This window comes from Thalia democratica, chromosome 5, assembly GCF_965202585.1.
Source record: "Thalia democratica chromosome 5, ktThaDemo2.hap1.1, whole genome shotgun sequence".
NCBI lineage: Eukaryota > Metazoa > Chordata > Thaliacea > Salpida > Salpidae > Thalia > Thalia democratica.
Window position 1 is genome coordinate 48,117,045 of NC_139169.1, and position 15,048 is coordinate 48,132,092.

The 15,048-nt window shown below is 24.2% G+C and overlaps 1 long non-coding RNA gene across 1 annotated transcript; it reads right to left on the reverse strand.

The window, feature by feature from the left end:
- Positions 1 to 7,686: 7,686 nt before the first annotated feature.
- LOC145835342 (uncharacterized) lies at positions 7,687 to 12,833 on the reverse strand. The gene is made up of 3 exons (XR_014369857.1): positions 12,766 to 12,833; positions 10,941 to 11,100; positions 7,687 to 7,790 (listed from the first exon to the last, which is right to left on the reverse strand). It is a non-coding gene; the product is annotated as an uncharacterized LOC145835342 (long non-coding RNA).
- Between the last annotated feature and the right edge of the window lie 2,215 nt (positions 12,834 to 15,048).

Genomic DNA, 15,048 nt, shown 5'->3' on the forward strand with positions numbered 1-15,048 from the left:
AAAAGTTGCCTCACTTTACTATAAAACACATTTAAATCATTTTACATAAACTAATCGATATATATTTTTTTGCTATCTACAAAATTCCGCCCGCTTAACGGAATTGTGAAAGATGCCACACCTACCCATGATTTGAGTAATGTAGTATACATATTTAATTGTCATTGCGGAAATGACTACGTAGGTCGAAGATCTCAACGTTTCCACGTCAGGCGAGAGCAGTATGTCACGAAAAAACTAAAAAGGCTTATTTTTAATGACGACGTGAAGCCTAAAGGTGAACAGTCATCTATTCACCAGCACCTCCTTAACAACCCTGTTTGTGCCGAGAACTACCTGGATAGTAGGTTCGAAATTCTATCCCGAGCTAGAAACAACTACCATTTCTCAGTTCTAGAATCTTTGTTTATTAGAATTCGCGAGCTAAAAATTTGCAAACAAAGAGATTTTTACAATTTAAAAATTTATAAATAGCGTGCTTTTAGTAGGATTATTATTGTCGTTATTGTCGTATTTTGTAATGTGCCTTCGTTTAATTTAGTTTCAGGTAAAAATAAAAATTCTACTATTTTAAATGTTTTTGTTTTAGCAATTTTGTCTTATAAATTACTTCAAATTAGCTTAGTACAACTCGATTCTAATTTAAATTTTTTAAACAGACTTTTATACTTTATGACGTAACTATTTTTAGCTAGACTTTTCAAATTCATTGTATATAACTAATGTTACACTATAATTTTAGTTTTTAGCAATATTATTCTGAGGATGCGCTAAACGAAATTAATTAATAAACTTTTTTTGAAAATGAGTGACTTACGTTTATATTTTTTAGTTAAAACCAGTACCAAAACCAAGCTATACAAAATTATAAACAATACAAAGATTATACAATTTTTATGCATAAACTGGTTAACATGATTTTGTTGCTAAAACTAATCAAAAAAAAATCATATGCCAATAAAGTGAAGGTTGAAAATTTATGTTTTTTTTTAAGTTTTATAACCTTTTTAGCAACCAGAAAATAATTTATAATTTGTTTATGCACAATGTTTACTTTTATTGTTTCATTGAACTTTTTGCAACAAACTTAATATGATTGTTTTTCTAATACAGTCATTTTATTTTTACAAAAATAGATTTATTCTTGCTTTTTTCAACTAATTACAACAAGATTTAAAATATAGAATCGGTCAGATTCAGAATTTTCTTTTGTATTATTTAAAGATTTTTTAACAAATTTAATTTTACTTTTAACGAGGGCTTCTTATTATATTTTTTACTTGTATTTACTCAAATTTCATACAGACAAAACTAAAATTAAGTAATAATTGTTTTTCATATTTATTGATTCGCGAATTTTATTATAAAACAATGTTTTAACTAATAAAATTAGTTCAAACCCTAGTTATAAATAATATCTGAAATCTAAATTAATATTTATATAGATATTAAAGTTTAGCTTAAGTTTACAAACTATATAAAAAAAAAATAAAAAATAAAAACAGTTAAAGTTGTTAAGAAAATTTAGGGTATGAATAAAAATATTTAATAAACTTAGTTTAAAATAATGAAAATTGGTTAAAATACGTATAAAGGGCTATTGCGAATAAAACTGATAAAGATATTTTATAACAAATAATGTTGAAGATAACTAAAGCTTATTAATAAGCACTACTGAAACATTTTATCTACTAAATAGAATTGTAAAATATAATTTTTTATTTAAGAAAACGTTATTTTAATTTACAAAAATGTTTTTATAACTGAGGAAAAGTTTTATAAAACTTGTAAAAAGTTTAAATCTATTTTTAATGTTACTATAATAGAATTTTGTTACTAAGTTTATAAATTAATTTACTAATAAAGACATGAAAAAACAGTTTGGTGACCTCAAACAACTTTTAGCTACTTAGTTGAAACTGAAATCTTACTTTACTTTAAAAAATACATAAATATATAAAATAGAATAAGATTTAATTGACTGAATCAAACTTCACTAGTTGAAAAAAATAACAAAGCTAAAAGATAATTTTCGAGCGTTACTTTGACTCGAAAAGCGTTTTTCTTATATATATTTTTTAACTGAACTTTAAAATCTATTATTTCTAATTTCTTTAATGCTACTTTGGAACTTTTTTTCTTATTCAAAAATACGTTCTTTTGCTTAGTTTTTCACAATAATTTTCATCGAATTAGGGTTTTAGTTTTGTAGTGGGGCCCCTTTAAAAATTTAATGTTTTTTTTGCATTTTTTCACTTTGCAATGTTTATCTCCGAATTGTTTTGAATAACTTTTTTATTATCAACATACTTATTAAATTGAGTTTTAAGACGTTTTTAATTTTTTTTTCAATTTTTATTTTTTAAAACATATGCTTATATAAATTTTACAGAAAAGTTCCAAATTTGCACGGTTTTGTTTTTTTTTACATGGTTCTATGGCAACAGTAAACTATTTTTTTGAAAAGTTTTATTTTTAACAGACTTATATAATTAAGTTTTAATACGTTATTATATTTTTTCCCAACTTGCTATCATTTTGTAAATATATGACCCAGACAAGTTTTACCTAAATTATTTGTTTACGTAATTTGAGTGATTTCTTGATCAAATGCTAGGAATTTAGGTAAAACTTAAATTCGGAGATAAACGTTGCAAATATAAAAAAATGCAAAAAACATTAAATTTTTAATAGGGCCCCACTACAAAAGTAAAACCCCAATTCGGTGAAAATTATTGTGAAAAACTAAGCAAAAAAACGTTCTTTATAATAAAAAAAAGTTCCAAGTTAGCATTAAAGTAATTGGAAATAATTGGTTTTAAAGTTTGATTAAAAAGATTGTAAATAATTATATTCCAGCCAAGGTAACGTTCATGAACATTTTTATAAAAAATACTCCATAATAAATCAAGAACAAAAAAAGTGTTTGTTATTTTGTCTGTATAAAAAACTGTGTAAAATCAAGCAAAAAAAAAACTTTCAAAGGACCCATTCTTCAAAACTTTAAACAGTTTTATTATTTAAAGTAAAAGAATGTTTTATTGACTGAATAATAGTTAGATTGAAGGCTTATGAAAGTAGTCAGTGTTAAAATTTTAAATTCTTCTTTTTATTGTCATATTTAGTATTATCTTTAAGTTGGATAGTTTTCTAGCCTGGTGTGAATCAATACACGAGAAGTTTAAAAAACTTTATATTTAAACTACTAAGATCAAAATGATTTCTTATAATTTTTTTTAGTATATTATTGTCATAATTGCCAGAAATCGAGTATAGCGTAAATTTAGCGGTTGTAATTCTATAGTTTCTTAAACTCAATTCGTGAAGCTCCTAGTCTTGACAAACTAAGTTCCAAAAATATTATAATTATTAAACAGCCTGAAAAAGTTATTTAAAAAAAATTTCAGAACGAATTAAAACAAATCTTTCCGGCTATTATGAAATTCTTATAGACAGCATATAATTATAATATAAGTATTGCAAGTTAATTTTAGAGTAATTTTTAGTTAAATATTACTATTTTATATTTTAGTATAGTATCGTATACTCACGGAAGATACTTGTCCAGTGGGACAAGACCTGTCACGGAGTGCAGAGCATTGCGGGTCAATAGGCCGGGCTCGACGCCTTGGTCCTGCAGTCGGTTACTGACTCGTCTTGTAAAGTTAAGCTCAGTCTCATTACTATTACTGGCCATGATGGAAGTTATTTAGGGAATAGGGGTGCTAAAGCCAAACTATTGAATTACACTGATGATATTATTTAAACAGGGTATAGGGGTGCTAAGCCACACTATTGAAGCACTAGTATCAAATTGTAATAACTTAGTTTGATAGAAAAACGTTAACAAGTGAGAGACTGCTTGCAAATTATTTACTAAAATTACAATGATTTACACTTATGAATAATGGTAGCAAAAACTAAAACTTATTTAATTATAGCAACAACCAAATATAAATTAACTAACGGTTGGTTCTTAGAATATTTTACTCAAAGAATTCAATTATTCTAAAACTCTTAGAATTAATCTTGACTGAGATAACTGTTTACAAATCTTATTAAATCTATAGCAAAAAACTTTTCACTAGTAATGTGAATGTAGCGACCACAAAATTTATTTATTTATAGCCACTCACAATGTATAAACAAATCAAAGAATTAATTATAACACAAAATTTACTGCAAAAACAATACCAAAACAATATTAAATATACTCATTACGTTTTATAGTCCGCTTCTATGTAAAATCCAATCTAAAAACTCCAAAAGGGAAAAACCCAATCAAAACAGTAAGATTATACACTACCCAAACTTTTGTTTGTTTGGCGGCAAAACAATATAAAAAACCCCCTAATGTTTGCAATGTTGAAAAGTTTATTTTATTTAGCCAGAGGCGTTACAATAGTTATACTGGTTTTTATTTTTTTATTTTTAATAACACAAATTAACACAAGTTATTTAGTATCAGAATAGTAAAGCAAAATCAGTAGATTTTATCTAAGTAATCTCTGTGAGAATCTAACTAAAATTTTTACACTAATATTAAATACTAAATGTTTAAATGTTGGTTAGGAATAAAGGTATAAAAATGTTTTTGTAAGATTAGGATTAAACGACAAGTTTTTCAATATCTTTTTTTTTGTATATTTAGTTAGAAATATTTGTTATATTGGTAAATAAAGATAATAATAGTTTAAAGAGTCTTTAAAAGAAATCAGTAGAGAAAAGTTTCTTTTAGAATGATTTATATTGAGAGTTTTCATCCCTGCTTTAAGTTACTTTTTTGCTTAAGTTCATAAAAGTTCTCATAGCTAAATCTAAAAATGTGAGTAAGCAATTCATTTTTAATGTAACTTGGTAGGTTTACCTATTTTATATTAAAAAACTAGTATCTTGTCTTTAGAAATACAAAATTTTAATTCAAAGGAGAACATTAAAATTTATTTTGATTAAAAAAAATTTTAAGTCTGTTTAAGTTTAACAGTTGAAAAAATTGTTATCATGGTAGATTCTTAAAAAAAAAAATGTTTTTTTTATATCTTTTTTTTATTATGTAGAAGTGTTTTATATTATAAAATTTTGTTGGTATTTTTGTCATACTTATCTTAAATTTATTTGCAGAGTAAAGTAAAATGACTCAATTAAATCAAAGTGAAGTTAATAGCCACTTGGTCAAAGTTATAAAACTAATGAATACATTACCTTCTTACAAGATAGAAAGGTTGGAAAGAGATGGTCTAATAAAAGTTAAACATGTTGTTCTTGGAACAAAACGTTCGTATTTACGTGACTTTGTATTTAATCCTCACAAATACATTGGTCTTTCTAAAGAACGTATTCAAAAATTTCATAGATTCAAAGCAGAAGATGCTGATCCTACCTTTAAATGTGGTATATGTTTAGGAGAAGCTGTTAAGGACACGAAACTTATCCGGTTAGACTGTGATGGTCGACACGTTTTCTGCCAGTGTTGCATCGAAAAACTTTTCGAAATGAACAACCAATGCCCAATATGTCGCCACACATTTCAAAACCAATGAATAATTCTTACCACAAGTGCAGGAAAGATTTCTATTTGTGTTTAAATTATTGAGATTCTTTTTGCAATAAATCGAGAATAAGAAATTGTTTTCATATATTTATTAAATTTTTATTATGATGTTTTTGGTGTAATTCTCTTTTTTTATAATTATTAATCTATAAATCAAGTACGAAACCAAACTTTTTTCAAGTAAGATTGCAACTTAGAGCAAATAAATATTTTGATCAAAAGTTTAAAATACGAGTATCTTTTTGAATATTTCAAAATAAGGCTGAGCTTAAGGTAACTGAATTATCAATTATTTTTTTATGCATGACAATAAGACATTTAATAGTTATATATAAGATGATACAAGTTTGTTATTCAATGTGCTTGGAGATATTTTGATAAATTAAAAGGACTTCTGGAAAAACAACGAATTTTAAAGAGTTATTTTATTCTATATTCATATACCATTTGCAACTTAGTATATATAGGTTACTCATTTTTATTTTATATCACAAATGTTTTCAAAACTATACAAGCTTCTTTCTTAAGTGGTAAATGTCAAATTAATTTGAAAACATTTGATAAGTAAAACAGTTTAAACTTTAAATTATGGCGTATAAATTATTCAAAATAAATACAAATTTTAGAGTTTAGCAAGTAAAACTTAAGTGAAGAAATTTAATTAATAAATTGTTAATAGTCTTCCTTTTCCGTTTAACAGTATTGCGTATTTAGTTTAGGTCGTTCTTACTCCATCTATATTGTTCTAAGCTGTAGATTTCGCTTTGTTTACATCATTATTTTTTCCGTTTAGTCAAATATTTTTTTCAACTTAAAATATATGAGTATTTTTTACAAACATAAACTTGGTCGGATTCAGATATTTCTTAACACATAAGGAACTAAGTTGTTCCCTACTAAAAAATTTGGTACTGTGATTAGTAAATAAGCATGTTTATTTCCAGCACTGCTCTAAAATTCAAAGTTGCGAGTGTTCCTAAAATCTTAAATACCCGACTTCTTTTCGATTTTCAATAAAATGTTTAACAACAAACTATAGTTTTAACATCGTAAAAAGAATTACTTTTTTATATCTTTAAAAGCATATTTCTGCAAACTTTAATTTTATTCACTTATCAATCGTACAAAACTAATGTCATGCTGTAAGGTTTTTAAATAGTTCTGCAGTTTGACATCCGTAATATAGAACAGCTTATTATGAAATCAGTTTCATAAAACGACTTGCCTTATAGCTAATTAAAAATATTTTTGATTTACAAACTAATCGGAACTAGATATATTTATATCGAAAGGGTATCTTTTTATGATCGTCTGATTTGATGGATTAATAAAAATTTTATACATTTGAACGTCGTTTTTTGTCCTATGTAGTAATATTTAGTTTTATAATTATAACTGTTCAAAATATAGTTTTAATTGTTTGCTAATAAAAGATCCTAGTAAAGTAACTTCACTGGAATATAAATAAAAACAAATTATACAGTAATCTTCCTTTATTCTACCAACATATGTTTCTGTGTGTCAACGAATCAACAGTCGGATTATATATTATAACAGTCGGATTTAATGTTAAGTATTTCACCTATTAATAACTATTATCTGTAGAATATATCTTATTTTAATGAAAACATATATACACCTACTTTATTCTATGCTTCTATTCTCTCATTACAGTAATTATTTTTTTACAGAACCCAGTTGAAGTGTGTTGATTCGTTGACACACAGAAACATATGTTGGTAGAATAAAGGAAGATTACTGTATAATTTGTTTTTATTTTTTATGTTTTATAATTATAGTTTTTTAACAATGTAGCCTAATCACATAAAATAATGGTACATACAGCCTATTATTAGAAAACCTTTATTAGAATGTTCAACTTTAATTTTTCCAGAGTTTTATCATTTAACCTTATAATAGTTTAGTTTAAATTTATATATCAAAAAATATTATACATTTTAACAAGCTTTGAAAAATACAACATTTATTACGTAAGAAACGAAAAATACAGAAAACAGTGCAAAACAAAAGTTTGAAAAATTCGTATCTTGAACTGATGAATCTGCATGACAACCCTTGACCGTTCTTTCTGAAGATACAAAGGTTCGACTATCAAACCACAAGCCTTCGATAGACTGGGACCCAGGTTTCACCTTTAAGTTAACTTAGCTTGTCTCACGGCATACATAAGTAGGGCTAAGACTCTGTAGACTTTCGCCGATGTTTTCTTTGATTCTTTCTAAAAATACAAAAATTATAAATAATTTTAAATATATATTTTTTTTCATAGATTACTGAGATTTATTTAATAAACATTTTGTAATTACGCAATTAAGTATACATTTAAAAATGAAGGCAAATTAGAATTAAAATCAATGCTGTAGGTTTTATTTGATGATTTTTAAAATGTAAAAACAAAATGTATTTTTAGTGAGTTTTTAAAAACGAGTAGAAAATGTATGAACTATAGAACGATTTCGAAACAGAAACATTTGAAACGATAAAATTATTGAACTATGTAATGAAAATTCATTAGCGTGAAAAAATTATTACTTCAACATAAAGTTCATTTAAATGTAACTAATTTGACTCGCGTTTTTAATAACTGATAAATTCACAAGTATGTAGTAAATGAATTTTTATAAAAAATTCACATCTGTAAAAATCATATAATCTGAACCTTTTTAGTGTTTAATAACATCTACATAAAATTATGTTTAACCTAAAAAAACTATTACCATAACACTCATCTACAACTTACGCTTCTTAATTTTAGCAAATAGACTTTTCTCGTAAAGGATAAAAAAATTGAGTGTTTATATTCAAAGTGTATAAACTATTAATATTATAAGGAAAAGAAACATTAAATATATCAATCATATTTAATTGATTTAAATAGATGGTAGCTGACAACTTTTAGGAAATCTGTTTATGGTATTTTGATTTTACTCCAGGCTTGCTTGATTTCTTCTAAAACTTCCTATATTATTTAATGATTTTTTAAGTAAAAGTTTTCTCGTTCTTTTTTTAGTCTTAATATATACTTTAGATAAGATAGATGGGCCAAGTAAAACGTACTTATTTAATTAATTAAGTAAATAAGTTAATATTAAAATTTAACCGTTATTTTACATTAAATAATATTTTAACTAGTTTTTCTTTTACAATTCATGAACTATTTTCATTTGAGTATTTAGTTGTTTATAAAAATTATAAATATTTAGTTTTTAGCTTCTGTAAAAAACTTCAATTAATACAAAAATATTAAAGCATTTAAAAAACTCTTGAACAATTTCAACTACATATAATTTTTAGAATATAGATCTTTTAATATTACAAGTTTAGTAAAAAAAATTATGTACTAACATTAAAACGCTAATAAATTTAATGTCCTATTTTCTTGGAAAGTCAACATAATTACTTTTGTTTCAGGAACTAAACTTTCATAAAAATATTTTTTAATTGCTTTAGAATGTAAACACACAAATTTTTTAAACATTTAAGCAAAATTTTTGTAAAAAAACTGATTTTGGTAAAAAAGGGGAGTTGTTATCTAAGTTATTATATATAGTAAAGATAATAAAAAATAGTTATATAAGAGCTTATACTTGAAAACTTTTTAAAATATCAACTTCTACTTAATTAAAACTTATTTTAGCCTTCACCCTATATACTCAAACTAGTGAGCTCATTAACTTTAACCCCTGATTTCTCAAACACTATTTAAAATTTTAAAAATCTTCGAAACAAGAAACACTTTATAAGTCTTGAAAACTATTAGCTTTACTTAGTACTTAATTTAAAGTTACAATTATAGGAAAAATTAAATACAACAACTAGGTTCACAGTAACGTTTTTTTTTCTGATCAAAAACTGAAGGATGTTTTAAAAAATAAGAATTAGATATTCCATAATTTTACCTTAACTTCTAAATTTTATAAATTTTGGAAAAATTGTAAATAGCTCAACCAAGAATGTATACTCAGGTCTTAATACAAAAAAATAGAAGTAAAGAAAAGATTAAAATAAGATGAGCTCAATTTATATTCACAAACAAAAAATAACATTTTTTCATCACTTCTAACATTACAGCAACAAATATTTATTCAAAATTTAAGAGTTAAGCTTCAAAAAACATCCAAATCAAACTTTTTTTTAAATTGAATTAGATACATTTTAAAGTTGTTATCATTAGTAATACTACAGAAGGATACTTAACTTGCAATTAACTGAAAAATAATAATTTACAGTGTATTCCAATAAACTTTTTAAATCATAAAACATCCAACTATTAAAAAAAAAATTTGTTTAAGGATAATTAAAGATTTAAAAAATAAAGGTTATGTTAATCACCATAAAGTTGCGTAACTATGAAACCTAAACAACATCGTAATAAATAATATTCACGTACTGTTATTTTAAAAATTAAACTTTAAGGGCATAGGGGGGTTAACACCTTTTTTTTTTTAATTTGATCTTCTTTTATATAGTTTTTACTAAGCTACAAAATGATTTTTACAGATTTAAAAAAATCAAATTAATTTTTGAGATATAGCCGGTCAAAGTCGGAGGTAACAATAGGATCCTTATGGAAGGCGCAAACTAAAACGGCAAAAATAGACTATTTCACTAAAAATCTATCTTCTCCTACGTTTTTTGAGATAATTACCTAAAAATTTCAGGAAAATTTCCTTGATATATATAGAAAATTCTGTCGGAAAGAATTTTTTAAAAATTAAAAAATTAATTTTATATAAAAAATAAACAAAAAAAACTTTTTTTTTGTTAACATTTTAAATTTCCTTGATATATTTAAAAAATTCTGTCGGAAAGAATTTTTGTTCTGATATGATTTTCTAAATATTGCAAGAAACATTTTCTGAAAATTTGAGGTAGTTATCTCAAAAAACGTAGAAGAAGATAGATTTTTAGTGATTTCTAGTTATTTGCTGTTTTAGTTTGCGCCTCCCATAAGGATCCTAATGTTGCCTCCGACTTTGACCGGCTATATCTCAAAAATTATAATGAATTTTTAAAAACTGTAAAAAGCATCTTGTAAAGTAAAAACTATATAAAATAAGATCAAATTAAAAAAAAGGGGTGTTTATCCCCCCTATGCCCTTAATTTATTTAAAAACTAATCTAAGTATCTAAAACAAACTTTAGAATAGCCTGATAGATTGATAGTTATACCTTTAGATGTTTAGAAAAAAACATCTATTAGTCTAGTAAGGAGGTTTAGTTTTAAGTCAGTACATTATTTAAACAATGTTACTTTAAATCACTTACTTTTTAATTTCAAATCAATAAATAATTTATTTTAGGATAACATGTATTATTATATTTATATATTTATACTATAATATTAAGAATTCTTTAAAAATATTACCTTCAAAAATTCATATGAATAAATCTAAAAGAATGCTGAATAATTCTTTTGAGGATTCTTCAACAACTTTTGGAAGAATTGTTTATCATTTCTTTGTATCTTTCTCTTTGATAACAATGAGGTAGAAGTCTTCAGCTGAGTAGAGACTACTTATTCTTTACTGTAAAATAAAGTTAATTAGAAAAGTATATATTTATAAAAACTACTATAAATCAAATGTAAAAATAATTTGTAATAATTATAAATTTTAGTAGATAGATTGATGGAGTTAAAACATTTAGATCTTATCAATTAAAACTACCTTATCATTAATAATTCCTTTATACATTGAAGTAATTTAATATCTTACACATTATAAAATAATACCATATCTATTTACAAATGTATTTATTAGTCATACTTGTTTTCAAATTTCATTATACAAATTTAATGTATGGCTATTTTTTTTAACTAAAGACTTAATATTAAATTTAAAATTAGGAAACTATTAAAATTTAATTTATTCCTCAAAATGGTATTAATATTTTTAATAAGCATAATATTTTTTGTTAAAACTGTTTATACATTTACTATTTGAATATTAAATTTTAATTAAAACTACTAAAACTAATTACTACTAACAAGATTGGGAATTATTTTTAAACAACTTTCAACTTGAAGAGTTGCAAGAAATTTGTTTTAAATAGCGTAGTTATTTCTCAAAGTTCCAATTTTGAGTTATAGATATTTAGCAAATAAGTTTTTTAAGTTGATTTAAACATAACTTTTTTATTAGTCACCAAAAAAAATTTAATTAGGTTAAAGTAATTTTTGAGAAGAGCTTTATCAAGGTTTCCATTGTGCTTCCAAAAAAAAAATCCTGTATCAGGGTTGTCACTAATTGAAAAAAAAAATAACCTGAGTGACCAAAAACTAGCTGGAGTATGATAAAAATTTAAAACAACGTTGAAAGCCAAAATTCAACAACCTTACTGTTAATGAAGTTTAAATACTTAAAAACCATTAAAATAACAAAAGGACTTTCTACTCAAAAGAATAAAACATGTTTTTATAAAAGAAAACTGAGTTTAATGTCATAAAAGCTATCCTGAGATTTCTGTAAATATCTAAGTTAGCCTTAGCTTTGCAAAAAATTATAAGCATGCTTGAGCCAGCTGATTTTATTCAAATAATCCAAATAAGTTTTGGACTAGCTCAAGTTTTCTTAAGATTTAAAAACCAGAAGAGTTTGTGTACTAAATAAACATTGTGTTTTATATGTAAAGTAAAGTTTAAGAAAAGTGTGATTAAAGTTGTTAGGCACAACTTACAGTTTTATAAATAAGAAAATTGCTAATTTAGGTATTCTAATCAGTTTTTCTTGTGATTTAAACCATTATTTCTTCAGTATACACTACACAATAGTGACACAGAAGTTATACAACTATGCATAGAACTTGTATGAATAATTTGTTTTATGATTGCAGCATACTAGTACTACCAGGGCTTAACTGATCAATCAAACATAATATGGTTTTAATTACTTTTAGCTATATAATTATATTTTTTATGACCATTTTAGTTAAGTTTTTTTAACTATAGTGTCCCTACATAAACTTTGATGTTCTTGACATAAAATTTAAATTCCCATGTTTTAATATCTTTTCAAACATGCTGTTAATGAAAAATCTAACTACTTTGAACTTTCAAGTTATTTTACTTAACACAAAAAAGGTCAATAGTAATTTCTTCCAAACAAAATTATTTTTCAAAATTTAGTTTTCTTAACTCTTGCAAAATTGGTATTACTTACAACTTTATTGATAAAACATATAACAACACTTACAAAGTCTCTTCAATTGTGTGCATTTAATCCACGCATAACTGTGATGGCATCCAAAACCGGGAGACTCTATTTTCTATCACATTCTGTAAACAAGTAAAAGTATAAATAAGTTTTTAATTATTTGAAATACTCATAAACTAGTTAAAACAACTTTTTGTGTATATCATATGTTAGAAATAACTGAAATTATAACCTCTTTAGTCTTTAACAAAAATTTAGTCTTTAAAAAAATCTTGACAAAAACTAAAACCTTAGGTAAAAAAAAAAGTTAAACTAGTTTTTTTAGAATGGGAACTTAAAATAACAGTGGAGTATTTATAAAATGTGAGAACAGTGTTTAATATATACATTTGATTCACATCAAATAAAAAAGCAAGAATGAAAAACGAAGTTATTGTTTTATAACTAATTTAAATTTTGGAACTAAGCAGAGGTGGTTAAGACAGAAAGTAAAAAGATCAGGAAATTTTTCAAAAGTAAAGATAAATAAATTTTATAAGTATTTTTCAAACAATTGTCTTCAAAACAACCCGTTGTATAAAACTAAGAAAATCTATTTAATCTATGCATTACAAATCTTATGTTAGTAAATTGCTAAACTTCTTCACAAAAAATAACACCAATGACTAGGTTCTACCACTATTCAAAAAATTATCCCAAATTACCAAAAAATGTCAAGAGTGTCCTTAGACTATGGCAAGTTATTTTGATATTGTTTAAATCTTAAAAAAAGTTTTTGTCTCTGGTGCAAACTACTTTTACCTCATGTTCAATTCTATTTAATAATAAGAAGAAAATCTGTATTTATACTATATATATGTTTACTAAACTAATGAGGAATATTGTTTTCAAAGGTTAAGTTTAAATCATTTGAGATTTGAAAAAAATGTTTATTGATAATTTAGTGTAACCATATTAGAATAAATATATATTGTTTCTGTATTACTTAAATTCAAATCTAGATAAACATTAATTAAAGATAAAAAAGAATTTTACAACCTTAATTCTAAGAGTAGTGAGGAGCTAGCAGAAAAAAAAATTATATAAAGCATTTCATTGTCAATAAAACTTAATTTTACAAAAAGTTTGCTATTTTTGCTAACTCTTTAACTATCAGGGGATTTTTATTGAAAAACAAAATTATCTTGAGGTGTCCTTTTTTTTTCAAAATACAATGAGTTATACTGAGTATGCTGAGTGTGTGGCAACCCTGTAATGAACTTTTGATTGTAGGTGATATATGTTTCAAGAATTAAAACAAAACATACTCTAATTAAAAACAATATAATTACTGTCTTTAATGCTACTTAGTTTGGTTGATTACAACTTAAAGGATATGTAGAAAATAGTTGCATCTCAGTTTAACTATAATATCACAAATGATCTTATGTAAAAAAGTTTCCATAATAAGTTTATAAAGAATATTTTTGCTTAAATTAAACTTTTAAGAATAATCTTTTAGATAGTCTTTGATGTATTTCTATTTTACAAATATTACAAATATAAGATACATTTAGTTATTCAAATTTTTGAAACAACTATTTTAAAATATTTTCTGATTTATACTTTATAACAAAACTAAACCAAATTTATACATTATACACAAACCATATTAATGTTTAAAACTTACACTAATTTATAAAAACTAGTGAGATTTTATAATACACATATGTAAAAAAAAATCATATTTTTTTATGGTGGACAAACATCAGACTTACTCTTCCCTTTAGTAGAAGGCTTAATTTAATTACTCTTTAAATGTAACATTCAAAAAACATTTATACACTGAAAAATATTTATGCAATAAATCGTACAATAATTAAACCTAAATTTATTCTATCTAACAAACCTTTATTAATACTATAATACCTAACAAATACACTTACTTACATTGATTATGTGTGTTGTTTCTATTAATTTTGCTTCCATCTGAAACTACAACATGTGTGTTGCTGTTAATGCTTTAATGAACATGAAATGTTTACTATTCTAACAAATAAAAATGATTGTAAATATTAGGGTTAATTTCTCTATATAAAGAAGCTCCTATAATTATAGTTTATTGAAAGACAAAAAAAAGACGCTCAAAAAATTTGGTTCTAGGATTCAGTGCACAAAGAACCTTTCGGTTATCGGCTATATTAAAATATAACAGCTATATTACATATATAGTTTTTTTATTAATAAATAGTATAATTAAATTGTATTAACAATCATATATTCTATTTTTAATTTTTTACTCTGAAATGGCCTTTTAAAGTTAAATATAAATTTGAAAATCCT